The 27,853-nt window shown below is 44.1% G+C and overlaps 1 protein-coding gene across 2 annotated transcripts in view; it reads right to left on the reverse strand.

The window, feature by feature from the left end:
- Positions 1-27,853, reverse strand: part of LOC115207876 (guanine nucleotide-binding protein G(i) subunit alpha-2) — a 107,063-nt gene that overhangs the window by 61,041 nt on the left and 18,169 nt on the right. The gene's annotated exons all lie outside the window — the stretch shown is intronic.

A 27,853-nucleotide genomic window follows, 5' to 3' on the forward strand; every position in this document is an offset into this window, starting at 1 on the left:
GAAATGTTACACACATCCTGGAGCTGACCTTCCATTGCTGTGTGACTCAGTGCGATGGTGTGGAGGAGAGAATAATAAAAAGGACACCTTGAAATGTACTGAGGAAGTGGATCAAACATGCCTTTGAAATGTCACGTGTAAGACTGATCCATACAATACAGCTAGGACATGCTGAGTGTGTGTGTGTGTGTGTGAGTGAGAGAGGAAGTGTGTGTGGTGTGTGTAAAGCCTACCAGCTGTAACAACAGTATGAGGAAGTATTACTGAGGCGTGATAACAGCTGCCGGCATTCTATACATCTCGCTTCACTGCACGCATGTACGCAGACAGACACCCTCACAAAGAACTGTCCAACTCACATTCTTACCGCTCAGCTGGTTAAGGGAGAAACCACTAATGTCCACTGAGAATACCAAACATTAGGAACACCTGCGTTCCACAGGGATGCTAGGCAATTTTGACTCCAATGCTTCCTACAGTTGTGTCAAGTTGGCTGGATGACGTTTGGCTGGTGGACCATTCTGATACACACAGGAAACAATTGAGCATGAAAAACCCAGCATTCGTTGCTGTTCTTGACACAAACCAGTGCGCCGAGCACCTACCATACCTCATTCAAAGACAAAGCTTTCACCTGGATTCACCTGGTCAGTGCGTCATGGAAAGAGCAGGTGTTCTTAATGTTTTGTACTTATTGTTAGGGCTGACCCCAATTAGTTAACTGGTCGAGAGGCTGTTGGTCGACCGAGATTTCTTTAGTCAAGCAGTCGCAAAAAAATGTAGAATGATTGTCTGATTCGTGCCCGTCTCAGTGGACTAATCTATTGGAGGCCACGGGGATGACACAGTACATCACTCTAAGACTGAAATTGTACATGGTTTTATTATATAAAAATTGGGCAACACTAATAAATCAAATATTTAACACACTTTCTCCCGCATTGTATACGGTCGCTGTCCACAGTGCTGAAATATAATCTTTAGTGCACTGTAGAATTGCCGCCTTTCCCTTCGTTGCTATGTGCATAATAGCAAAGTTAACCAGCATACTGCGCTTGAGAACAGGCAGCAGCAGCGATGAGGAAACCCTTGCCTTAGTCTCATTGTCTAAGGAAAATGAAGAGCGGAAACCAACTTCATTAGGTCTATAATCAATAGCCTAACTGTTAAACGTGCTTGGCTTTAGACATCATCCATATATAGCTACAGCTTCATTCTGTTGCCTGTTTGACAGCCTACTGAGTCCGTGAGCCTCATGCAATGGCAAAATGTCGGATAAAGCAATTTCAGATTCAGCTGTTTTTAATATTTGCTATGCTGCAATAAAGACTAAAACATTTTTGGTTTCAACAGATTGGTGTTATTTATTATTGTATACACTTATAAACAAGAATACAAATATTGTAATCTAACAGCAGCTGTTTGTCACAATCTGCATGCAGCTCACTCCTATACCCTCCTTTTTCTTTTTCTCCTTACTGTTATTACTTATTATATTGATAATCGTAATGTCGTTATCATTAGTAGGCTTGTATAGCATCCTTGTATAACACCATCGAGCTGTAGGCCTAAGAGTGCTTCCTGTTTAGTTTTAATACCGTAACTTACTTAGGCCTATACTTCAATATATAGGCTACTATTTTCAATCAATCATTCATTTGTTCATGCCATCACAGCATAGGAGACATTCATGCTTTGAAACGCAATCAAGCATTTTAGTTTTTAAATTCAATAAAGGGAGATTTGAATAATTAGCCTAAACAATAAACTGCAGTTTTTAGTCTGCTGTAATAAAAGCTTTTTCTATTTTTAGAAACAGACAAAATATTGTAACCTAACAGCGACTGTTTGGCACACATAATACTCACGCAGTGTTTGCTCCTAAACCCTTCTTTTTCTGGATCCCCAGTAGTTTCCACAACTAAGTCAAATGTCTTCCACTGATCTGACTTCCTTTACCTCCTGAGCAACCAGCAAACAACCAGCCAATTTTGTTTCATTTCCCCGTCCTCCACATCCATTTTGCTGTCACATGTTACTGTGTTCGGAGTTTGTTATAACCAATGTATTGATGCGATAAGGAAAGGCTATAGGTCAGTCCCTATTGGTCACATGCATGCAATGCGGTAAATGTTTCACGTAAAGAGAGCAAGGGTTGAGGGAATAGGGAATGTTTTCACTAAACAATTTAAGGATTTCAGTAACAGAACTTTTCAGTCAGAAACAGGTAAGAAACTAAAATGGTGGAAACAATGTTGCAGCATGAGCACGGAGAGCGCAATAAACAAACACTTGCTCTGTTGTGGTGCCTTTTCGCTGCAGTAGAGAGGAGAGCGAGACAACGTGCGCCAGTCACACAGGCACTCACTGTCATTTTTTTTTTATACACAGCGTGACCACCAGGCTGAGTCTTTCGTGTGTATTAGTTACATAATCAAACAGTTTGCTTAAAGCATCAGACAAGCTCAGTGCATATGTAGTTGATTTGGTTCAAACACATAGGGTGTGTTTCTATATATGGGAAAATTAAGGTTAAACATTTCAACCAATCAATTGGTCGAAATAACAGGACGACTCTCGGTCGACCAAGATGTTTCATTCGGGGACAGCCATACTCAGTGTATATAAACCCTGGATTGCTGATGATATGTATAGCCTGGAGGCTTTGAAGCCATCGACCGCCACATTGGTACTCCCCAGAAGGAGCAGTTCTCCATAGGAATGAACGGAATTCTACAGTCTCAATTAAATCTTAAGGATAAAATTGCATGTACTTTTTTTGTAGTGGGACAGAAACAATAGCACTTCCTGACTGCAGCAATGTCTACCAGAGCTGTTGCCAGAGAACTGAACGCTCATTTCTATACGATAAGCCACCTCCAACGTCATTTTAGAGAATTTGGCAGGACGTGTATGGCGTCGTGTGGGCGAGTGGTTTGCTAATGTCAACGTCATGAAAAGAGTGCCCCATGGTGGAGGTGGGGTTATGGTATGGACAGGCACAATCTACAGACAAAACAAACAATTGCATTTTAAAATCGATGGTAATCTGAACGCACAGAGATACCGTGACGAGATCCTGAGGCCCATTGTCGTAGCATTCATCCGCCGCCATCACCTCATGTTTCAGCATGATAATTCACAGCCCCATGATGCAAGGATCTGTGCACAATTCCTGGAAGGGGCCTGTACGGCCTGCATACTCACCAGACGTCACCCATTGAGCATGTTTGGGATGCTGTGAATCGACATGTAAGACAGCATGTTCCAGTTCCCACCAATATCCAGCAACTTCGCACAGCCATTGAAGAGGAGTGGGTCAACATTCCACAGGCCACAAACAGCCCGATCAACTATCCGAAGGAGATGTGTTGCGCTGCACGAGGAAAATGGTGGTCACACCAGATACCGAATGGTTTCCTGATACATTAAAAGGCATCTCAAGTCAAATTTTATTTGTCACATGCGCCAAATACAACAGTTGTAGACCTTACAGTGAAATGCTTACTTACAAGCCCTTAACCAACAATGCAGTTAAGAAAAATAAGTGTCAAGTAAAAAAGACATTAAAGAGCAGCAGTAAAATAACAGTAGCAAGACTATATACAGAGGGTACCGGTACAGAGTCAATGTGCGGGGGTACAGAGTCAATGTGCGTGGGTACAGAGTCAATGTGCGGGGGCACAGGTTAGTCAAGGTAATATGTACATGTAGGAAGAGTTAGTGACTATGCATAGATAATAAACAAACAGCCATTTGATTAGCTGTTCAGGAGTCTCATGGCTTGGTATAGTAACTGTTTAGAAGCCTCTTGGACCTAGACTTGGCACTCCGGTACTGCTTGCCGTGCGGTAGCAGAGAGAACAGTCTATGACTAGGGTGGCTGGAGTCTGACAATTTTTAGGGCCTTCCTCTGACACCACCTGGTATAGAGGTCCTGGATGGCAGGAAGCTTGGCCCCAGTGATGTACTGGACCATACGCACTACCCTCTGTAGTGCCTTGCGTTTGGAGGCAGAGCAGTTGCCATACCCGGCAGTGATGCAACCGGTCAGGATGCTCTCGATGGTGCAGCTGTAGAACCTTTTGAGGATCTGAGGACCCATGCAAAATCCTTTCAGTCTCCTTAGGGGGAATAGGCTTTGTCATGCCCTCTTCATGACTGTCTTGACGTGTTTGAACCATGTTAGTTTGTTGGTGATGTGGACACCAAGGAACTTGAAGCTCTGAACCTGCTCCACTGCAGCCCTGTCGATGATAATGGGGATTCGCTCAGTTCTCCCTTTCCTGTAGTCCACAATCATCTCCTTTGTCTTGATCACGTTGAGGGAGAGGTTGTTATCCTGGCATCACACGGCCAGGTGTCTGACCTCCTCCCTATTGGCTGTCTCATCATTGTCGGTGATCAGGACTACCACTGTTATGTCATCGGCAAACTTAAATATGGTGTTGGAGTCGTGCCTGGCTATGCAGTCATGAGTGAACAGGGAGTACAGGAGGGGACTGAGCACATACCCCTGAGGGGCCCCAGTGTTGAGGATCAGCGTGTTTTTTAAAAAATTGAACCTTTATTTAACTAGGCACGTCAGTTAAGAACACATTATTTACAATGGGTTAACTGTGGGTTACCTTCCTTGTCCAAGGGCAGAACGACAGTTTTTTACCTCAGCTCGGGGATCCGATCCAGCAACATTTCGGTTACTGGCCCAATGATCTAACCTGCCTAGTGGTTGCCCTACCCTTACCACCTAGGGGCAGCCTGTCAGGAAGTCCAGGATCCAGTTGCAGAGGGAGGTGTTAGCTTAGTGATGAGCTTTGAGGGCACTATGATGTTGAACGCTGAGCTGTAGTCAATGAATAGCATTCTCACATAGGTGTTCCTTTTGTCCAGGTGGGAAAGGGCAGTGTTGAGTGCAAAAGAGATCGCATCATCTGTGCATCTGTTGGGACGGTATGCAAAGTGGGTCTTGGGTTTCTGGGATAATGGTGTTGATGTGAGCCATAACCAGCCTTTCAAAGCACTTCATGGCTACAGACGTGAATGCTACGGGTCGGTAGTCATTTAGGCAGGTTACCTTAGTGTTCTTGGGCACAGGGACTATGGTGGTCTGCTTGAAACATGTCGGTATTATATGTGACCAACAGATGCATATCTATCTTCCCAGTCATGTGAAATCCATAGATTAGGGCCTAATGAATTATTTTCAATTGATTTTCCTTATATGAACTGTAACTCAGCAAAATCTTAGAAATTGTTGCATTTATATTTTTGTTCACTATGAAAGTATTGCATTAAAGTGTTCTTTTTTTACTTCACACTCACCATCTCCAGCATCATCCCAACATCAACATGTGAAAATGGCGCATTTCTATGTTTTGTAGTAAAGACAGCGGAAGATGTGTTTTTTACTACAAAGCATACCAAAAACGCACAATTTTCCCATATGTTGATATTACGGTGGGTGCTGGAGATGAATATGAAGTAGACATTTTGGGGAATTTCCCTTTAAAGTGTCTAATAGTAAATGTGGGAAAAACAAACGTAGACATTAATAAATGCATTTCTAAAGCTTCCAAAATATATATTTTTTTTTACTATGGTGGGGGAGCACCAAGATGGAGGCATGGTGGTTTCAAAACGCACTCGTCAGTCATTTAGTGTAGACATGTAAATCATTGGCCATCAGACATGTTTGCTTTCAAAAACACAATCATCCACAGCGATAAATGCTATGGCAACCACATGTAGCGAAACCCGTCGCTGCCAAACGCCTTTCCAAACGTTCACAATAAGGACCTCACTGAACCGGAGACTGCACACAGGCAGCACTCAAATACTGAAGTACAGATGGACAGAGAAAGCAGATAAACTGTTCTAAACAAACTGTTCTAAACAAACTGTTCTAAACAAACTGTTCTAAACAAACTGTTCTAAACAAACTGTTCTAAACAAACTGTTCTAAACAAACTGCTTCACTGAGAGCCACCAGTGAGAGTTGACTTTCCCTTCAGATAACCCACTTCCTTGGCAACCTGTACAACTAGGCCTGGCAAAGAGCATTCTAACCACATGGAGGAGAACGTGTAAGAGAAAGGCTGTGTACGATAACAGATGCCTTTGTTGTCCCTAACGAACAGCCTTATCACTACTGCTCATCAGTGTTCCAATGAGCTCCATGGCTCCATGTCAGTTGTGCTCTTGTATCAAAGAGTTTGTCATACAGGTATACAGTGTAGTTCTACATCCTCTAAAGTTGGTGTTGTGTCTCAAAGAGAAAGACAGGCAGGTCTGTAGTGCTGGTTGGGCACATTGTAGCACACTGCTGAAGGGAAATTGAGGCTGAGGGAGAAAAGTCACTACAATTTAAAAAAAATGCAATGTATGAGAAGGCTTGACTTGTGGAAATATATACTAAATGAAACTTCAGAACTGTGTGTTCATTCTAAATTTGACAATTTAATAAATTAGCTGGCTCACAATAGGCCTGTGTGAGACGGATTAATTGGAGAAGAAATTATACACAATTTAGTTCTGAATGATGAGGTTAATACACAAACCAACCGTCCCCTTCCCTTTCCGGCATAGTCAACAGGAAGCAGAGCACATTGCAGTAGCAGTTCCTCTCAGGGACTCTACAGTGGGCAGGGCTTAAACACACACATGGTAGATCAGATGGAATGAGATTTCACATGCTATATACACCTTAGTTTTGATGTCTTCATTATTATTCTACTATATAGAAAATAATAAAAAATAAAATAAAAACCCTGGAATGAGTAGGTATGTCCAAACTTTGGACTGGTACTGTTGTCATGACTCGCTCTCCTTGGTGGGGATCAAAGGTGCCAGATCAGCTTGGCACATGGTGGACAGATAGCCCTAAACCCCCTCTTTCCCACAGGGGGGGAGAGGGGCCGGTTTTATGACTTAACTGGTCATAAATACCTTGCAAAAACTCTCCCTTTGGCTTTTTAGTATGAGAAGGGAAAGAAATACCTACTTAGAGAGACTCTTTCCCAAAACTTCAACATCAAACAATGAACACTGGGACAATATATTTCAACATCCGAATGTTGGGAATGAGACTTGGAACACGGAAAATGTATATTTTGTGATGTTATTAAAATTGATAGAAAGACATTGTAACGGGAGCATTGGAACTTGAAGAGCTAGTACACGGTGTATATCAGGTTTACATCTACACGTTGCTAATACAATATGAGGAAGGATGAAACAAGTTTTGAAAAGTTAAACATTTGATTTTAGCCTTCTAAATGAGAAACTGTATTTCATGCAAACTTGTGCCCAGTCAGTAGCCACACCCAAGTGAGCTCAGAGTTTGTGTCAACATGACGGATCGCTCTCCAAGGCCAGAGTGCTTAAAAGGACTCGCTACCGAGATGTACACGAGACCAAAACATGCCGGGTTGCTGCCGGCGTGTAAAGTAGTCCTAGCTGTACCCTGAATAACCAACCATTGACACCAGAGAACGTGAGGCGGTGGTCCACACGTTGAAATGGTTAGAACCTTCGAAAACCAGACCAAAACATGCAACGTCTGCAGCTGTGCATGTAAAGTAGTCTAGGACATTTGACCAAAGAAGAGAGGGAAGAGTAGATCCCTGTGAACACCATGTGGTCTGAACTACTCTAACAAACACTATTCTGAACTATTCTAACAAACACTCTAGAACAAAAGAAGCCTACAACTAAGGACATTGTGAACTCTGGTGGACAACCAGAGACTTACATCGAACCACTTCCCATAGAACCATCGAGTTCAACAGATAGACGACAAAGACATCTACGCATAAATATATACATTGTATCTCTTTTCCAAATGAACGGTCGTTCATGTGCAAAGTATTCATATTCCCGTGAGCATAGCTTCAAAATGTATGTACGATAAGTTGACTCCGTTTCTCCCGCTCCTTATATACTCCTCCCTTTCCATTGTGTAACCGAACGGTCATGCTTTGTTAGTCCACTAGGGACCTGTGTTCATTGTATTATGTATGTAATCAATAACCTATGCTGTGTGTGTTTACATGTTCTGTGTGATGATTTAGTTAGTGAATAAATAATTAAGCCAATCACTTAGGCTAGGGTTCGTGCAGATATCCAAGAATTATGTGATGTTCAGAATGAGACTGATGAGGTAATAATTAGACTATTATTGACGTAAGAGATATTTATATATTTTTAGAGTTGAAGTCGGGAGATAGTAACTCGTTAAATAACTTTTCCCATGGTGCCCCAAAACTCCTGAGTTAATTTTTACATGATTAATTGAATACAGTAATACTTAAACGTAGTAAGTAATTATTCAATAAATAGCAGTCATCACATTAATGATAGTCAAGTCACAACACTATATACACATACACTTCTCTAACATCATGGTTGGACCGCAACCTCTCAAAGCGTTCATGAAAAGCTCAAGGTTTTATCCAGAATAATTATATCAAACATTAAAGACCAGTGATGGTCTGCATGTTCATTAGTTACAGACATCTTTTTCAGAACGGGAGGAGAGAAGTATGGTGGAGAGAATAAATATGAAGGGAATATACGATCTAAAATACTCATCTATACTCCAGATCTCTCACAACAGAATCTAATTGCCCTGAGGGAGGAAATGAAGTCTAACTCATCTTATATCTCGCCACTCCCACCTAAATGAAACATGCTCAGGCAAAGTTGATAAATTTCACGTAAAACACTAAACAGTGCATGAAGCTATAGAGCCAAGGCACATATATTCCAAAAACATACTCCAGCGATCTCTGTCAGACTCAGACAAATACACACACGTTGTGTTCTGGTGTGTGTGTGCCCTCACTTTTAATGTCAACGTAAACAGAACAAACACGAGTCCCAAGCGTCTGCGTCATCTCTCTGCTTTCTTCCTCCTCCCCTCATTTCATCCAGAAGGTCACAGACGGCTTGCTCCGTCAACAAACTAATGTCAAGTTAGTCTCCCTACTGATAGGCTCATTTCCGTCAACAGGTGGTGAAATGTTAATGCAGAACAGCACACTGGCATAAATGCATAATGGTATTTGCGTTGCCAAATGAATCAGTGTGCCACTGCCGTCCCTAGACGTGTGGTATCGTCCAGGCTCAGCCTATTGATTAACGTCACTCCTAATAGACGCTGGGTCTCAGTGGGGTGCCACACTGTTGCATCATGGTGGCTCCCAATCAGGATCAAGTGATAGTCAAAGTGAACTCAGCAGTAGCTACCATCAAAGGGAAGGAGCAAAACCTTTAATGTGAACAAATCATTTGACGTCAAAAGATAGTTAAAGGTGTGTTTAATAGGAGTAGCTTTAGTCTCCCCCTGTGGGTTACAGCCAGTCAGCGGTAGAGTGTGAGCCAAGGGTCAGGTATCAGCGGGGAGTTTGTTTTGGGCCAGTGTCAAGCATTCATTTACTTCCTCTTTCTCGCTATACGTCTCAACCTGCATCACTTCCTTCCTGGCAGGAAACGCTGCTCGGCTCTGCTGCTCAGCTCAGCCGTACCCTTCCTGAGCCACGGCTCAAAGTCAGGCACTTACCACTGTCACTCTTTCTTTCTTTTCCCCTCTGTTGCTCACTCATCCTCTCCCTCCCGTTATCCCCCTCTCATCTCCATAGACATCCATTTCTCTGCAACGTGTATTACTTCTCTCTTCTGTCACTGTTGTATCATTAAAAAGTTAACACTACTATATGGTTCACTGAAATGTTACTGTGAGGTGATAGCCACCCTGCCTCCCTCCTCTCTGGTCAACTTATTGAAGTAAAATCTAGCTCAGGGCTCTCCTACCCTGTTCCTGGAGAGCTACCGTCCTGTAGGTTTTTCCTCCAACTAATCTAGCGCACCTGATTGTAATAATTACCTGATTGATAAACTGAATCAACTGGGGTTGGAGTGAAAACCTAGAAGAGGGTAGCTCTCCAGAAACAGGGCTGGAAACACGTGATCTAGCCCAACACCTGAGCCCCCCCTGGCCTAGACAGTAAAACCAAAGCTCTCTAGTGCCTTGCTTCCTTCCCCTTCAGTAGTCCAATCCCCAAAACACCTTGCCTTGGCTCCTCAACCACTGAGACGCGTGGCTCATTTCATCTGCTGAAATGCTGAGGCAGACAGACCCTTGAAAAACATCAGGATTACACATGTGGCCGGGTGGAACTGCACGCACAGGGCTGGAACGGCACGCACAGGGCGCGAACTGCACGCACAGGGCGGGAACTGCACGCACAGGGCGGGAACTGCACGCACAGGGCTGGAACTGCACGCACAGGGCTGGAACTGCACGCACAGGGCTGGAACTGCACGCACAGGGCTGGAACTGCACGCACAGGGCTGGAACTGCACGCACAGGGCGGGAACTGCACGCACAGGGCTGGAACTGCACTCACAGGGCTGGAACTGCACAGTGACAATGTTAACAAAAACATGTCTGTCTGAGTCACAGGGAATCAAGGATATCAGCACATTTACTTTAATCTACTCTAAACACAAACCACATCACTGGCTGTGAATTAGTGCATATTTTTGTGGGGGAGTGTGTGTGTGTGTGTGTGTGTGTGTGTGTGTGTGTGTGTGTGTGTGTGAGAGAGAGAGAAAGAGAGATAGAGGTCTCAACAGCATCAAGTCAGAAAGTTTACAAGAACAGAGACACTTCAATCACTGTGTGAAAACTTCAGGTACGAGGCAGCACAACCACAGACCTGAAGAAAAACAGGATATTAAACCGCTACAACTGCCAGGGGTTGGCAGACAAACTAGACTCAGTGCATACTACTGCCTCCATCTGCTTTTTAACTACCGAATCCAGACTTTTACAAGGCTGATCAATGTGAGAATATAAGGCAACTAACACTGAATCAATCTCTATTAACATCAGATAAGCATCGCTACAACACTGCCTCAGACTGACCATACAACACTGCTAAACATATATTCTGCAGCTAAAGATAAGGTGGAGCTCAGTAGGACTTCAGACTGCAGTCCCAGTCCAGACCAGTAGAAATGGAGCAGCTATGCAGAACATGGAGGACATTTTGGCTCTTAAATTCAGCAGACCACAATTAGACGAGCATGAGGCGACTTGGAGTCGGGGACGGTACTTTGGAAAGCTGTCCACATGCCTTAAGACAGCTAGCAGTACTGACAGACAGAAAGACTGATAGCACCACAATAAACCAGCATTCCACAACCCAATTTCAACTTTAGCCTCCACTCCTCCCCTCCAGTCTCCCCCTGGCCATTTCCTGTTTATTTTCATCAGGGGAACACTGATTTAGTCTCTCTATTTTTCAGTCAGCAGGGGCCTGAGGAAACCAGAGCCATCCTCCATTACACTGCCATCACTCAAACACACCTCCCTACACACACAAATCCCCCCCACACACACACACAGCCCACTACACAAACACATGCACAAATGTACCCCCTACACACACACACCCCCACACACACACACACCCCCCTACACACACACACACACCCTTACACACACACACACACACCCCCCTACACACACACACACCCCCCCTACACACACACGCACCCCCCCTACACACACGCACTCCCCCTACACACACGCACCCCCCCTACACACACGCACCCTCCAAAAATCAAATCACATTTATTTATATAGCCCTTCATCAGCTGATATCTCAAAGTTCTGTACAGAAACCCAGCCTAATCCCCAAACAGCAAGTGATGCAGGTGTAGAAGCACGGTGGCTAGGAAAAACTCCCTAGAAAGGCCAGAACCTAGGAAGAAACCTAGAGAGGAACCAGGCTCTGAGGGGTGGCCAGTCCTCTTCTGGCTGTGCCGGGTAGAGATTATAACAGAACATGGCAAAGATGTTCAGATGTTCATAAATGACCAGCAGGGTCAAGTAATAATAATCACAGTAGTTGTCGAGGGTGCAACAGGTCAACACCTCAGTAGTAAATGTCAGTTGGCTTTTCATAGCGATCATTGAGAGTATCTCTACCGCTCCTGCTGTCCCTAGACACACAAATGTACCCCCCACAAACACACGTACCCCCCTACACACACAAACACCCTCCCACACGTACCCCCATAGACACACCCCCACCCCCCTACAAACACAAACATACCCCCACCCCCCTACACAGACACACACGTACCCCACCACACTCTTACGCCCCCCCCCCACACACACACACCCCCTACACACACTACACCCAAATGTACCCCCCCACGCACGCACACACCCCCCCCACGCACAAGTACGCCCCTACACACACACACAAATGTACCACCCTACACACACACGCACCCCCCCACACACACACACACACAAATGTACCACCCTACACACACACACATCCCTACACGTACTCCCCCCCACACACAAATATACCCCCCACACACACACGTACGTACCCCCCCCACACATACACACCCCCCCACACATACACACCCCCCCACACACACCCTACACCCAAATGTACCCCCTACGCACACGTACATACCCCCCTACACACACACCATGCACAAATGTACCCCCAACCCTGCACAATCGCACCCCCGACCCCCACACCTGCACAAATCGCACCCCCCCACACACCTGCACAAATCGCACCCCCCCACACACCTGCACAAATCGCACCCCCCCACACACCTGCACAAATCGCACCCCCCACACACACCTGCACAAATCGCACCCCCCACACACACCTGCACAAATCGCACCCCCCACACACACCTGCACAATCGCACCCCCTAGGCACACCCCCCTACCTACACCCCCCCCCCCACACGTACCCCTACCCCCACGCACGTACGTACGTACGTACCCCCCCTGCGCACACCCACACAAACCCGCACAACCTAGGCACACCCCCACGTATCCCTACACACACACAAACCCTTACACATGCGCACACCCCTATCCCCACATACCCCCCCTTACACACGCGCACACAAAACCCCATACCTACACACCCCCCCAACGACCACACCACACATACACAAACCCGCACCACACATACACAAACCCGCACCACACATACACAAACCCGCACCACACATACACAAACCCGCACCACACATACACAAACTAGGCACACCCCCCCCACACACACACACAAACTAGGCACACCCCCCCCACACACACACACAAACTAGGCACACCCCCCCCCACACACACACACACACACCACTACATACCCCCCCCTTACACAAGTGCACAGACCCCCCTACACACACACACACACACACACACACATTGGATGCAGCATAATCCACCGCATCCGCCAATGTCGCACTTCAAATCTGCAGTGAAAGGTGAGAGCGCTAGAGGGGTGTTTGTCAGACCATAAGACATCCCAGAAATGGGTATTTTCACAAAATAGTCTGTAGCGTCCGAACAGTTTTGTCTACAAACTTATGACAGCCCTTGCTTTATTGAAGTTGTGTGCCATTGCTTTCGGAAGTAGGGCAACTAAATCACTCCTTCGCTCCAAAATCACTGAATCTTAAAAAAGTCAAAACCTGGCAGAATCTAATCTTGACAAAGAAATGGGAGTCGACACGGAGTCGAGAAAAATTTTTTCGGAGTTGACACCACCAATACGTCATCGTCGTTAACGTTGGGAAAACTGGAGGAGAAAGGCAAGCAACAGCAGCAAAGTCCTGTATGGCAATACTTTGAGAAGGAAATGCAAACTTGGTGAGGTAAAATTCAGGTACAGTAGTTGTAGTAGAGGTGCAATGCTTAACCAGATGAAAGATATGCATTGTGAGATCCAAACTGTTTAGCAGCAGCATTGTGATTTTTGTTTTAAAAGAGAATCATTAAGAAAAACTTCCCATTTGTCACTTCACGACTCTGTTCCCTCTAAATGAAACTTGACCCCAAAAAAAACATCTGGGTCAGATGGTTTAGACCCTTTCTTCTTTAAGGTTACTGCCCCTATCGTCACCAAGCCTGTCTCTCCTCTCTGGGGAGGTTCCCATTGCTTGGAAGGAAGCCACAGTTTGTCCTTTATTTAAAAGGGGGAGATCAAGCTGATCCTAACTGTAAGGCCTTTTTCTATTTTGCCCTGTTTATCAAAAGTGTTGAAAAACTTGTCAATAATGAACTGACTGGCTTGCTTGATGTCTATAGTATTCTCTCTGGTATGAAATCTGGTTTCCACTCCTCCAAAACCTGTGTCACTGCAACCTTAAAGGTCCTCAATGATGTCACCATTGCCCTTGATTCTAAGAAATATTGTGCTATTTTTATTGACTTGGCCAAAGCTTTTGATACGGTAGACCATTCTACTCGAGGGCCGGCTAAGGAGTATTGGTGTCTGAGGGGTCTTTGGTCTGGTTTGCCAACTACTTCTCTCAAAGAGTGCAGTGTATAATGTCAGAATATCTGCTGGCTCAGCCACTGCCTGTCACCAAGGGTGTACCCCAAGGCTCAATCCTAGGCCCCATGCTCTTCTCAATTTACATCAACAACATAGCTCAGGCAGTAGGAAGCTCTCTGAACCATTTATATGCAGATGATGGGCCAGCTGAGTATGAGACTCTCCCCAGATTGTGTTAAACGCTCTACAACAAAGCTTTCTTAGTGTCCAACAAGCTTTCTCTACCGTTAACCTTGTTCTGAACACCTCCAAAACAAAAGGTCATGTGGTTTGGTAAGAAGAATGCCCCTCTCCCCACAGGCGTGTTTACTACTATTACTAGGGTTTAGAGCTTGAGGTAGTCAACTTATACAAGTACTTGGGAGTATGGCTAGACACTACACTGTCTTTCTCTCAGCACATATCAAAGCTGCAGGCTGAAGTTAAATCTAGACTTGGTTTCCTCTATCGTAAATCGCTCCTCTTTCACCCCAGCTGCCAAACTAACCCAGATTCAGATGACCATCCTACCCATGCTAGATTACAGAGACGTCATTTATAGATCGGCAGGTAAGGGTTCTCTCGAGCGGCTAGATATTCCTCACCAGTCGGTCATCAGATTTGCCACCAATGCTCCTTATAGGACACATCACTGCACTCCATACTCCTCTGTAAACTCATCATCTCTGTATACCCATCGCAAGACCCACTGGCTGATGCTTATTTATAAAACCCTCTTAGGCCTCACTCCCTCCTATCTGAGATATCTACGGCAGCCCTCATCCTCCACATACTGGCAGAACGGGTGTTGTCACATTCTGTTAAAGGTCCCCAAAGCACCAACATCCCTAGGTCACTCCCCTTTTCAGTTCGCTGCCGCTAGCGACTGGAATGAGCTGCAAAAACAGCCAAACAGGACAGTTTTATCGCCATCTCTTCATTCAAAAACCTCAATCATGGACACTCTTACTGACAGTTGTGGCTGCTTTGTGTGAAGTATTGTTGTCTCTACCTTCTTGTCATGTTGTTGCTGCCATGTCGTGTTGTGTTGTCTTCGATCTCTTTATGTAGTGTTGTCTCTTGTAGTAATGTGTGTTTTGTCCTACCAAAAGCCGTTTTGAATTTGGTAGGCAGTCATTGTAAATAAGAATTTTTAACTGACTTGCCTAGTTAAATAAAAAAAAAAGGTAAAAAAATATATATAAGGGTGGAGCTAGCTAGGAGAGTCAAAGCTGCCCCCTCCTTCCCTCTGTTCCCCCTTTCTTTTGGTTTCCCAGTCTCCTCCAACAACAAAAAAAAGTGTGGGAGACCAGCAAACTGAGGCCCCACAGTAAAACCACATAATTACACATCACAAAGCCCTCAGTGTTGTGTGCCTGCCTGCCTGCCCTGCCAGAGGCTCAGCTGCACCATACCCCGCTCCAACTCCTGCCCCCTCTATTCCTCCCCTCCTTTCTCAGCCTTCCCTTTGCTCAAGCCACAGCTCTCCCCCTCTCAGTCGCTCTAGTCTCAAAGCAAGCCAAGGCTGGGGCTGCTTCATACCATCTGTGTCCTCAGCAACACAGACAACTGGGCAGCTGTACTGGGCTATTGCTATGCTGCCTAGTGACAGCCCTGGTGGCTGTGAGCTCTCAACACTGTCTGTGATCTTTCCTAAAATCGAAACAAGGAGAACTTCACTTCCCAGCGAGCGCTACGATGTAATTAGTTTCAGAAGAAAAATGCGAGCACATGCTGTGGTTGATGTGAAGAGAGCCACATTCTCCCTGCGTGACCCAGAGGGAACTCCAACAGGAATGTACTTCCATTAGTCATGCTATGAGTCTGCACACAAATTAGGAACTAATACAAAGCCAAACATACCTGTGTGTGTGTGTGTGTGTGTGTGTGTGTGTGTGGACGTACGGCGGCCATTAAGTCATGTTCAAGTGTAGCAGATGGAGCTGCTCCAAATTAAAAAAAGGTAAATTATTCAAATGGAAGGTTAGCAGCAGACAGAGTCCCTTGTCAGATCCAGACAGATGGAGTCAGGTGAGGAGAACACGCTAGACATCCTTAAATTACCATGCATGTTAGGTTCATGAGATGGACAAAGACCAAGTCCAGAACAGACAGAGTGAAGCACGGGGGTGGCAGCATCATGTTGTGGGGGTGCTTTGCTGCAGGAAGGACTGGTGCACTTCACAAAACAGATGGCACTATGAGGAAGGGAAATTATGTGTCAGTCAGCAAGTTAAAGCTTGGTCACAAATGGGTCTTCCAAATGGACAATGACCCCAAGCATACTTCCAAAGTTGTGGCAAAATGGCTTAAGGACAACCAAGTCAAGGTATTGGAGTGGCCATCACAAAGCCCTGACCTCAATCCTATAGACAATTTGTGGGCAGAACTGAAAAAGGGTGTGCGAGCAAGGAGGCCTACAAACCTGACTAAGTTCCATGAGCTCTGTCAGGAGGAATGGGCCAAAATTCACCCAACTTATTATGGGAAGCTTGTGGAAGGCTACCCGAAATGTTTGACCCAAGTTAAACAATTTAAAGGCAATGCTATCAAATACTAATTGAGGGTATGTAAACTTCTGACCCACTGGGAATGTGATAAAAGAAGTAAAAGCTGAAATAATTCTCTCCTATTATTCTGACATTTCAAATTTTTAAAATAAATTGGTGATCCTAACTGACCTAAGAAAGGGAATTTTTACTAGGATTAAATGTCAGGAATTGTGAAAAACTGAGTTTAAATGGATTTAGCTAAAGTGTATGTGATCTTGCGACTTCAACTGTACATCATGCATGATGGACGCGTCTCCCTGTCAGGAATAGCACAGTTGACGAAATCAGTGGAATTAGAGTATGATAGTTAGAGATGGAGAAAACACCCGTCTCCGGATTACATCTTCAAACTCAGGGCAACTGTGGTATGGCATTCCTGACAGGGAGACACGTCCATCATGCGTGATGATGTATACAGATAAGATAGCTAGCTCCATTTTCAGATATTACACGTTTCTCATTTTGACAAAGTGGTTTCATTTCAAGCTAAAGGGTACTGTTAGCTAGCTAACGTTAGCTGGCTGGCTCCCTAGTTGACATTTGTTTCCCAGTGCCGTTTGCTTTTCCAGTTAGAGTCTCATGTTTAGCTAGCTAACATTGGACCTCGTTGGTTAGTTCCCAGCACTATGGCATTGTGTTCATTGTTGTTTAACTAGCTAACTTTAACTGGCTGGCTCGTTAGCTAACATTACATGTGTGATCTTAAACATTTACCAAGCTAGGTTCATTGTTTACCTAGCTAGCTAAATTCATGTCTTAAGCTAAAGTGACCTGTTAGCTAGCTAGCTAACCTTAGCTGGTTGCCTCCCTAGTGGAAGTTATTATTCGTTTCCCAGAGCTGTTTGCTTTTCTAGTTATAGCCAAATGTTAAGCATTGTTGGCACTCTTTGTTCATTGTTGTTTAACTAGCAAACCTTAGCATTAGCTAAAGAGCCAGCCAGCTATCTGACGCGTGTACAACACCCGCTGAATATGGCAGGTGTCAGTAAACATCTGCAAAAAAGGATAATGAAACGGTAGCCAGCAGAGCTGGTTAGGCTGTTTATGTCATCCATAGGTAAACAAATCATCAGCCAGAGCATCAAGCGCTCTGAACGCACCGAGGGCGAAACAAGATGGGTGGGGCTAAAGCTTAAGAGGGTGTGAACGATGCTGAATGGGTGTAGACAAAGAGCTCTTCACTCGAAAGAACATTCAAAGGCGAAAAAGGCGATTTTCTCAAAAGTGAGTTTACAAGTTGATCAACTTCCAAAGCAGAATTACTTTCCCATTAGTGTATGATATACCATTGTGTAGCTCTGAGTTTATTCTTCTATCCAATGTATATATTTTTTTTTAAAACACCATTTCAATTTTGCAACAAGACTGAATCCAGGTGGTGAGTCACATACATTGTTCTAAACAAGCTGTTCAGTTGCAACTGTGCCCCTCAGTCACTGCCAGCAACCACTTAGGCCATGCAAACATTGCTTGGATTGTTTTGCCAGCTATTTGTTTTGGGGAAGGAACTTCCTCAATGAAATCGCAGGTTTTCAGAGGATAAATTATAACCGGCACATAGTAAATGGACTATCCTAGGGGGCTCAGTCAGAACTTCCGGGTCTGCTCTAGTCTTCCTTCCATTGAGTCTCTGGCACCAGACGACACACGAGACTAGATCTGCTCTCAGATACAGACGGCACTAAAGCAAATCAACTTGTAAATAAATAACTCATTACAGTCATGGGAGCCTGGGACCGCAAACTGGACAACTACATCTAACAGGAGTCAAAAGAGATGAGTCTACCTAGAACAGTCTCATCATGGATCTGGTACGACAAAAGAAAAAGCATAGTTTCCCCCCCATGGTGTTCATCAGGTTCTACATTAGGTGACAGTGCGACATATGTCCGAAAACCAGGTGCATCACAAAGCATGATTCAATTATCTGGCCAGCTACAGTAATTTTGTGAAACATTTTTTGGTCAAATAAACCAGTTACCTACCTTTGACAAGCAGCTAGCTCCCATGCCAATTTCAAGTCTTTCTATACTAATACAGTACTGACTAACTCGGAAATATGAAGTTATATCAGAAGGAAAGTTACCTGGCTAGCACATCAGGCTTTGTGACATTATGTTAGCTAGCTAGCTATCCCTAGTTAGATAATGAGTTCACATATTGCATCTGCATGCTTGTTGCGTTTTCCCTGCTGCACTCGTTCACGCATGAGCTGACTGCTTGTTCTAAATAGTTTAATCTAACTTGTTCAAAACAGTGACAGCATGTGCAGGAGTGGACATTTGTTTTTTTTATCCAAAAGTGAAATAGGTGTAGTTATGCTGTTGTTCAAATGCAGACTAATATCCAAATGCACTGTATATAAAGCATTCAGACCCCTTGACCTTTTCAAAATGTTACGTTACAGACTTGTTCTAAAATTGATTCAATTGTTTTTTTCCCCCCCCTCATCAAATCAACACACAATACCCCAAAATGACAAAAGAAAAACAAGTTCACATTTTTGCAAATGTACACTACCGGTCAAAAGTTAACACACCTACTCATTCAAGGGTTTCTTTATTTTTCATATTTTCTACATTGTAGAATAATAGTGAAGACAACAAAACACACATGGAATCATGTAGTAACCCCCCCCCCCCAAAAAAAAAGTGAAATCAAAACATATGAGATTCTTCAAATAGCCACCCTTTGCATTGATGACAGCTTTGCACTCTCTCAACCAGCTTTACCTGGAATGCTTTTCCAACAGTCTTAAAATTAGTTCCTACATATAATGAGCACTTGTTGGCTGCTTTTCCTTCACTCTGCAGTCCAACTCATCCCAAACCATCTCAATTGGGTTGAGGTCGGGTGATTGTGGAGGTCGGGTGATTGTGGAGGCCACACTCATCACTGTTATTCTTGGTCAAATAGCCCTTAAACAGCCTGGAGGTGTGTTGTGTCATTGTCCTGTTGAAAAACAAATGAAAGTGGGACTAAGGGCAAACCAGATGTGATGGAGTATCGCTGCAGAATGCTGTGGTAGACACGCTGGGTAAGTGTACATTGAATTCTAAATAAATCACGAACAGTGTCAACAGCAAAACACCCTCACACTTTAACACCTCCATGCTTTAGTGGTAAATACACATGCAGAGATCATTTTCTCCCCCCCCCCCCCCACCCACACACACACACACACACACACACACACCCCCCCCCCCCCCCCCGGTTGGAACCAAAAATCTCAAATTTGTAATCCAGATCAAAAGGACAAATTTCCATTTTTTGTGACTGCACTTGAAGAAATATTCAAAGTTCTTGAAATGTTCCATATTGACTGAACTTCATGTCTTAAAGTAATGGACTGTCTTTTCTCTTTGCTTATTTGAGCTGTTCTTGCCATAATATGGACTTGGTCTTTTACCAAATAGGGCTATCTTTTGTATACCACCCCTACCTTGTCACAACACACCTGATTGGCTCAAAAGCATAAAGAAGGAAAGAAAAAACACAAATTAACTTTTAACAAGGCACACCTGTCAATGTCAATGCATGCCAGGTGACTACCTCGTGAAGGTGGTTGAGAGAATGTCAAGAGTGTGCAAAGCTGTCATCAAGGCAAAGGGTGGCTATTTGAAGAATCTCAAATATATTTTGATTTGTTTAACACATGATTCCATGTGTTATTTCATAGTTTTAACGTCTTCACTATTATTCTACAATGTAGAAAACAGTAAAAAGAAAAGAAAAAAACCCTTGAATGAGTAGGGGTTCTAAAAATTGACCGGTAGTGTAAATATAAATAATGAAATATTACATTTACATTAAGTATTCAGACCCTTTACTCAGTACATTGTTGAAGCACCCTTGGCAGCGATTACAGCCTTGAGTCTTCTTGGGTATGACGCTATAGGCTTGGCACACCTGTATTTTGGGCAGTTTCTCATTTGTCGCTGCAGATCCTCTCAAGCTCTGTCAGAGTTCTGTGTTCTGGCTGGGCCACTGAAGGACATTCAGAGACTTGTCCCAAAGCCACTCCGACGTCGTCTTTGCTGTGTGCTTAGAGTCGTCATTGTCCTGTTGGAAGGTGAAACTTCGCCCCCAGTCCGAGGTCCTGAACGCTCTTGGGGCAGGTTTTCGTCAAGGATCGCTGTACTTTGTGCCGTTCATCTTTCCCTCAATCCTGACTAGTCTCCCAGTCCGCCACCACCATGCTTCACCATAGGGATGGTGCCAGGTTTCCTCCAGACGTGACACTTGGCATTCAAGCCAAAGAGTTCAATCTTGGCCTCATCAGACCAGAGAATCTTGTTTCTGGGGGCGGCAGGTAGCCTAGTGGTTAGAGTGTTGGACTAGTAACCGGAAGGTTGCAAGATCGAATCCCTGAGCTAAGCTGGTAAAAATCTGTCGTTCTGCCCCTGAACAAGGCAGTTAACCCATTGTTCCTAGGCTGTCATTGAAAATAAGAATTGGGTCTTTATTTAACTAGGCAAGTCAGTTAAGGTAAAAAAAAATATCTAAAATGGTCAGTCTTTTAGGTGCCTCTTGGCAAACTCCAAGCGGGCTGTCATGTGCCTTTTACTGAGGAGTGGCTTCCATCTGGCCACTACCATAAGGGCCTGATTGGTAGAGTGCTGCAGAGATGGTTGTCCTTCTGGAAGGTTCTCCCATCTCCACAGAGGAACTCTGGAGCCACGTCAGATTGACCATTGGGTTCTTGGTCACCTCCCTGACGAAGGCCCTTCTAGGAAGAGTCTTGGTGTTTCCAAACATCTTCCATTTAATGATGGAGACCACTGTGTTCTTGGGGACCTTCAATGCTGCAGACATTTTTTGGTACCCTTCCCCAGAACTGTGCCTCGACACAATCCTGTCTGAGCTCCACGAACGATTCCTTTGACCTCATGGCTTGATTTTTGCTATGACATGCACTGTGGGACCTTGTATAGACCGGCGTGTGCCTTTCCAAATCATGTCCAACAATTGAACTTACCACAGGTGGGCTCCAATCAAGTTGGAGCAACAAAGATCAACGGAAACAGGATGCACTCGAGCTCAATTTCAAGTCTCATAGCAAAGGATCTGAATACTTATGTAAATAAGGTACTTCAGTTAGTTAATGTATTTGCAATAATTTCTAAAAAACGGTTTTCGCTTTGTCATTATGGGGTATTGGATGTAGATTGAGGAGGAAAAATTGTTATTTAAATACATTTTAGAATAAGACTAACGTAACAAAATGCAGAAAAAGTCAAGGGGTCTGAATACTGTTTCTTCTCAGCCAAACAGTGGCCACCACTGTAAATTACCTTAAGTTACAAAGACAGAGCTCTATGTATAGACGGCGATAGCATCATTTAAAGTCTGGTCAACTAACCTGGAGAAGCATGGGGGATGGTGAAGTGTATGCTGACTGGGTTAGAATGAGTATGATGGTGCATCTTTCTAAAGAGGATCTAATGGGCCACCATTACACTGTACTCTTATTTCTACCACTCTTTCTCTGAGATATATAGATATATACACACACCAACTCTGCCTGAAGTTCTGTGGGCTTTTCTCTGTGTTCTTTGACGTGACTGAGAATTGTAAGTGTTTCCAAGTCTACACACCTTACATAAGCTGTTCCCTCTAAATGGGGAAAAAATAGACTTAGGATGGATGGTGTGTCAGGAATAATACTGCCCCTGTTTCAACTCACTGAGGTCTTCACCATACATCAGTATCAGAGGAACAACAAAGCCGGGCTGGCATGGCTCAATAGAGGGCCTGGCTGGCATGGCTCAATAGAGGGCCTGGCTGGCATGGCTCAATACTGGGTTGTTAGACAATGCATGAGAGAAGGCCTCAGTGTTCCACTATTGAGTGACTGAGCACAGTGATTATCTCTGTGAGTGCTATAAGTGTTCTAACACATCTTCCAGTCATTTCTGCTTCAGTGAAATCATCACCATCATTGTACAGTCTTGTCCATGCTGTCACCTCTAATTGGCTGGCGGCCTCAGGGTCAAGCCACCAGGGTCAAAGGGTGAAAAATTCAGTGAATGACAAGGCTCTGGGATACATGTATGGCACGGCCATATAGTACACAGCTTTCCCAACCAGTCACCTAGCACAAACCGCCAGCCAAGCAGACCAGGGAAACCATCAGGGCCACGCTTCACTGTGCAATTATCCCGCTTTGCCATAATGGCTGTTTTAGAGCTGCTGTCATACACTAACACTGTAAAACCAACATGTCTCTGGACCTACTCACTGCCACAGTCATACTCTGGACCTAGTTTTGTCCCATGGAATAAATGTTGTGGATCTTAATGTTTTTCCTCATAATCCTGGATTATCGGACCACCATTTTATTGCGTTTACAATTGCAACAAATAATCTGCTCAGACCCCAACCAAGGAAGATTAAAAGTCGTGCTATAAATTCTCAGACAACCCAAAGATTCCTTGATGCCCTTCCAGACTCCCTCTGCCTACCCAAGGACGTCAGAGGACAAGAATCAGTTAACCACCTAACCGAGGAACTCAATTTAACCTTGCGCAATACCCTAGATGCAGTTGCACCCCTAAAAATTAAAAACATCTGTCATAAGAAACTAGCTCCCTGGTATACAGAAAATACACGAGCTCTGAAGCAAGCTTCCAGAAAATTGGAACGGAAATGGCGCCACACTAAACTGGAAGTCTTCCGACTAGCTTGGAAAGACAGTACCGTGCAGTATCGAAGAGCCCTCACTGTTGCACGATCATCCTATTTTTCCAACTTAATTGAGGAAAATAAAAACAATCCGAAATTTCTTTTTGACACTGTCGCAAAGCTAACTAAAAAGCAGCATTCGCAAATGGAGGATGGCTTTCACTTCAGCAGTAATAAATTTATGAACTTCTTTGAGGAAAAGATCATGATCATTAGAAAGCAAATTACGGACTCCTCTTTAAATCTGGGTATTCCTCCAGGGCTCCATTGTCCTGAGTCTGCACAACTCTGCCAGGACCTAGGATCAAGGGAGATACTAAAGTGTTTTAGTACTACATCTCTTGACATAATGATGAAAATAATCATGGCCTCCAAACCCTCAAGCTGCATACTGGACCCTATTCCAACTAAACTACTGAAAGAGCTGCTTCCTGTGCTTGGCCCTCCTATGTTGAACATAATAAACGGCTCTCTATCCACCGGATGTGTACCAAGCTCACTAAAAGTGGCAGTAATAAAGCCTCTCTTGAAAAAGCCGAATCTTGACCCAGAAATTATAAAAAACTATCGGCCTATATCGAATCTTCCATTCCTCTCAAAAATTTTAGAAAAAGTTGTTGCGCAGCAACTCACTGCCTTCCTGAAGACAAACAATGTATACGAAACGCTTCAGTCTGGTTTTAGACCCCATCATAGCACTGAGACTGCACTTGTGAAGGTGGTAAATGACCTTTTAATGACGTCAGACCGAGGCTCTGCATCTGTCCTCATGCTCCTAGATCTTAGTGCCGCTTTTGATACCGTCGATCACCACATTCTTTTGGAGAGATTGGAAACCCAAATTGGTCTACATGGACAAGTTCTGGCCTGGTTTAGATCTTATCTGTCGGAAAGATATCAGTTTGTCTCTGTGAATGGTTCGTCCTCTGACAAATCAATTGTAAATTTCGGTGTTCCTCAAGGTTCCGTTCTAGGACCACTATTGTTTTCACTATATATTTTACCTCTTGGGGATGTCATTCGAAAACATAATGCTAAATTTCACTGCTATGCGGACGACACACAGCTGTACATTTCAATGAAACATGGTGAAGCCCCAAAATTGCCCTCGCTAGAAGCCTGTGTTTCAGACATAAGGAAGTGGATGGCTGCAAATTTTCTACTTTTAAACTCGGACAAAACAGAGATGCTTGTCCTAGGTCCCAAGAAACAAAGAGATCTTCTGTTGAATCTGACAATTAATCTGGATGGTTGTACAGTCGTCTCAAATAAAACTGTGAAGGACCTCGGCGTTACTCTGGACCCTGATCTCTCTTTTGAAGAACATATCAAGACTGCTTCAAGGACAGCTTTTTTCCATCTACGTAACATTAAAAAATTAGAAACTTTCTGTCCAAAAATGACGCAGAAAAATTAATCCATGCTTTTGTTACTTCTAGGCTCGACTACTGCAATGCTCTACTTTCCGGCTACCCGGATAAAGCACTAAACAAACTTCAGTTAGTGCTAAATACGGCTGCTAGAATCCTGACTAGAACCAAAAAATTTGATCATATTACTCCAGTGCTAGCCTCCCTACACTGGCTTCCTGTTAAGGCAAGGGCTGATTTCAAGGTTTTACTGCTAACCTACAAAGCATTACATGGGCTTGCTCCTACCTATCTTTCCGATTTGGTCCTGCCGTACATACCAACACGTACGCTACGGTCACAAGACGCAGGCCTCCTAATTGTCCCTAGAATTTCTAAGCAAACGGCTGGAGGTAGGGCTTTCTCCTATAGAGCTCCATTTTTATGGAATGGTCTGCCTACCCATGTGAGAGACGCAGACTCAGTCTCAACCTTTAAGTCTTTACTGAAGACTTATCTCTTCAGTAGGTCCTATGATTAAGTATAGTCTGGCCCAGGAGTGTGAAGGTGAACGGAAAGGCTGGAGCAACGAACCGCCCTTGCTGTCTCTGCCTTGTCGGTTCCCCTCTTCCCACTGGGATTCTCTGCCTCTAACCCTTTTACAGGGGCTGAGTCACTGACTTACTGGTGTTCTTCCATGCCGTCCATGGGAGGGGTGCGTCACTTGAGTAGGTTGAGCCACTGACGTGGTCTTCCTGTCTGGGTTGGCGCCCCCCCCTTGGGTTGTGCCGTGGCGGAGATCTTTGTGGGCTATACTCGGCCTTGTCTTCGGACGGTAAGTTGGTGGTTGTAGATATCCCTCTAGTGGTGTGGGGGCTGTGCTTTGGCAAAGTGGGTGGGGTTATATCCTGCCTGTTTGGCCCTGTCCGGGGGTATCATCGGATGGGGCCACAGTGTCTTCTGATCCCTCCTGTCTCAGCCTCCAGGATTTATGCTGCAGTAGTTTATGTGTCGGGGGGCTAGGGTCAGTCTGTTACATCTGGAGTATTCTCTTGTCTTATCCGGTGTCCTGTGTGAATGTAAATATGCTCTCTCTAATTCTCTCTTTCTCTCTTTCTTTCTTTCTCTCGGAGGACCTGAGCCCTAGGACCATGCCTCAGGACTACCTGGCATGATGACTCCTTGCTGTCCCCAGTCCACCTGGCCATGCTGCTGCTCCAGTTTCAACTGTTCTGCCTGCGGCTACGGAACCCTGACCTGTTCACCGGACGTGCTTGTTGCACCCTCGACAATTACTATGATTAATATTATTTGACCATGCTGGTCATTTACGAACATTTTAATATCTTGACCATGTTCTGTTATAATATCCACCCGGCACAGCCAGAAGAGGACTGGCCACCCCTCATAGCCTGGTTCCTCTCTAGGTTTCTTCCTAGGTTTTTGGCCTTTCTCAGGAGTTTTTCCTAGGGAGTTTTTCCCAGCCACCGTGCTTCTTTCACATGCATTGCTTGCTGTTTGGGGTTTTAGGCTGGGTTTCTGTACAGCACTTTGAGATTTCAGCTGATGTACGAAGGGCTATATAAATACATTTGATTTGATTTGATTTTGATTTGATTTGATTTGATTTTGATTTGATAAAACCAGCGTCCTGCCTGCATCACGACGGCATATACAGTGGCACTCTGCTCTCTTTTTGAATCTGTCGCTCTTTCTCCGCACCCTCTTCCACTAACGCCGTTCTCATTTTCTCTCTGCCTTTCTGAAGTGTAGAGGCACCATTCCTGGGTAATATAGGTCTCCCAGTCATTGAATAATAATAATAATAATAATAATAATAATAATAATAATAATAATGCGATTGCACAATAACGGAATTACGCTGAGCCTAAAACGCGTTTAAAATGTATTCCAATCTAAAAACATTTCAAAGTTTCAAAACCGTACGACTACTTTGAACAATTTATACAGTAAAAAACTAAAATCTAAATAATGGAAAAATTGTGCAGATGCAAAGTTTGACAGAATCTGGTAAATGTCCCTCAGTTTTATTCTGTTACCAAACATTGTATCTGCACAGCTCTTCCTCTCAATGTGTTCTTGTAAAACTTTCAGTGGAAATTGTTAAAAGTAGTCCTTGTGTATATATACAATTTGTCTTTTTTAAAGTGAAAAATCTTGAGTCTCAGCTTAAATTCTGTTACCGTGGGATTACAACACCATCAGTTCAAACTGCCTTGAACTCTGCTGTCCGAGGGAAAATAATTACTAAAAAATGAGGATGAGCCGGTGAACTTCTCTAGGAAAGGGGGGCAGTATTGAGTAGCTTGGATGAAAAACATGCCCAAAGCCTGCTACTCAGGCACAAAAGCTAGAATATGCATATAATTAGTAGATTTGGATAGAAAACACTGACGTTTCCAAAACTGTTAGAATGATGTCTCACGGCCGTGAGCGCACTGCCTTTCCTTTCAATTCTAAAGACAATTATTGCAGATTTATGATAAAAACATCCTAAAGATTGATTCTATACATCGTTTGACATGTTTCTACGAACTGTAATGGAACTATTTTGACTTTGTCTGGACTAAACTCGCACGCTTAGTGAATTTGGAGTGCTGGGCTAAAAACGCAAACAAATTGGAGGTATTTGGACATAAAGATGAACTTTATCGAACAGTTATTGTGGAACTGGGATTTCTGGGAGTGCATTCTGATGAAGATCAAAGGTAAGTGAATATTTAATGTTATTTCTGACTTCTGTTGACTCCAAAATGGCAGGTATCTGTATGGCTTGTTTTGATGTCTGAGCGCTGTACTCAGATTATTGCAAAGTTTGCTTTTGCCGTAAAGCTTTTTTGAAATCTGACACAGCGGTTGCATTAAAGAGACGTTTATCTAT

The sequence above is a fragment of the Salmo trutta genome, chromosome 14 (genome assembly GCF_901001165.1).
Source record: "Salmo trutta chromosome 14, fSalTru1.1, whole genome shotgun sequence".
Classification (NCBI taxonomy): Eukaryota; Metazoa; Chordata; class Actinopteri; order Salmoniformes; family Salmonidae; genus Salmo; species Salmo trutta.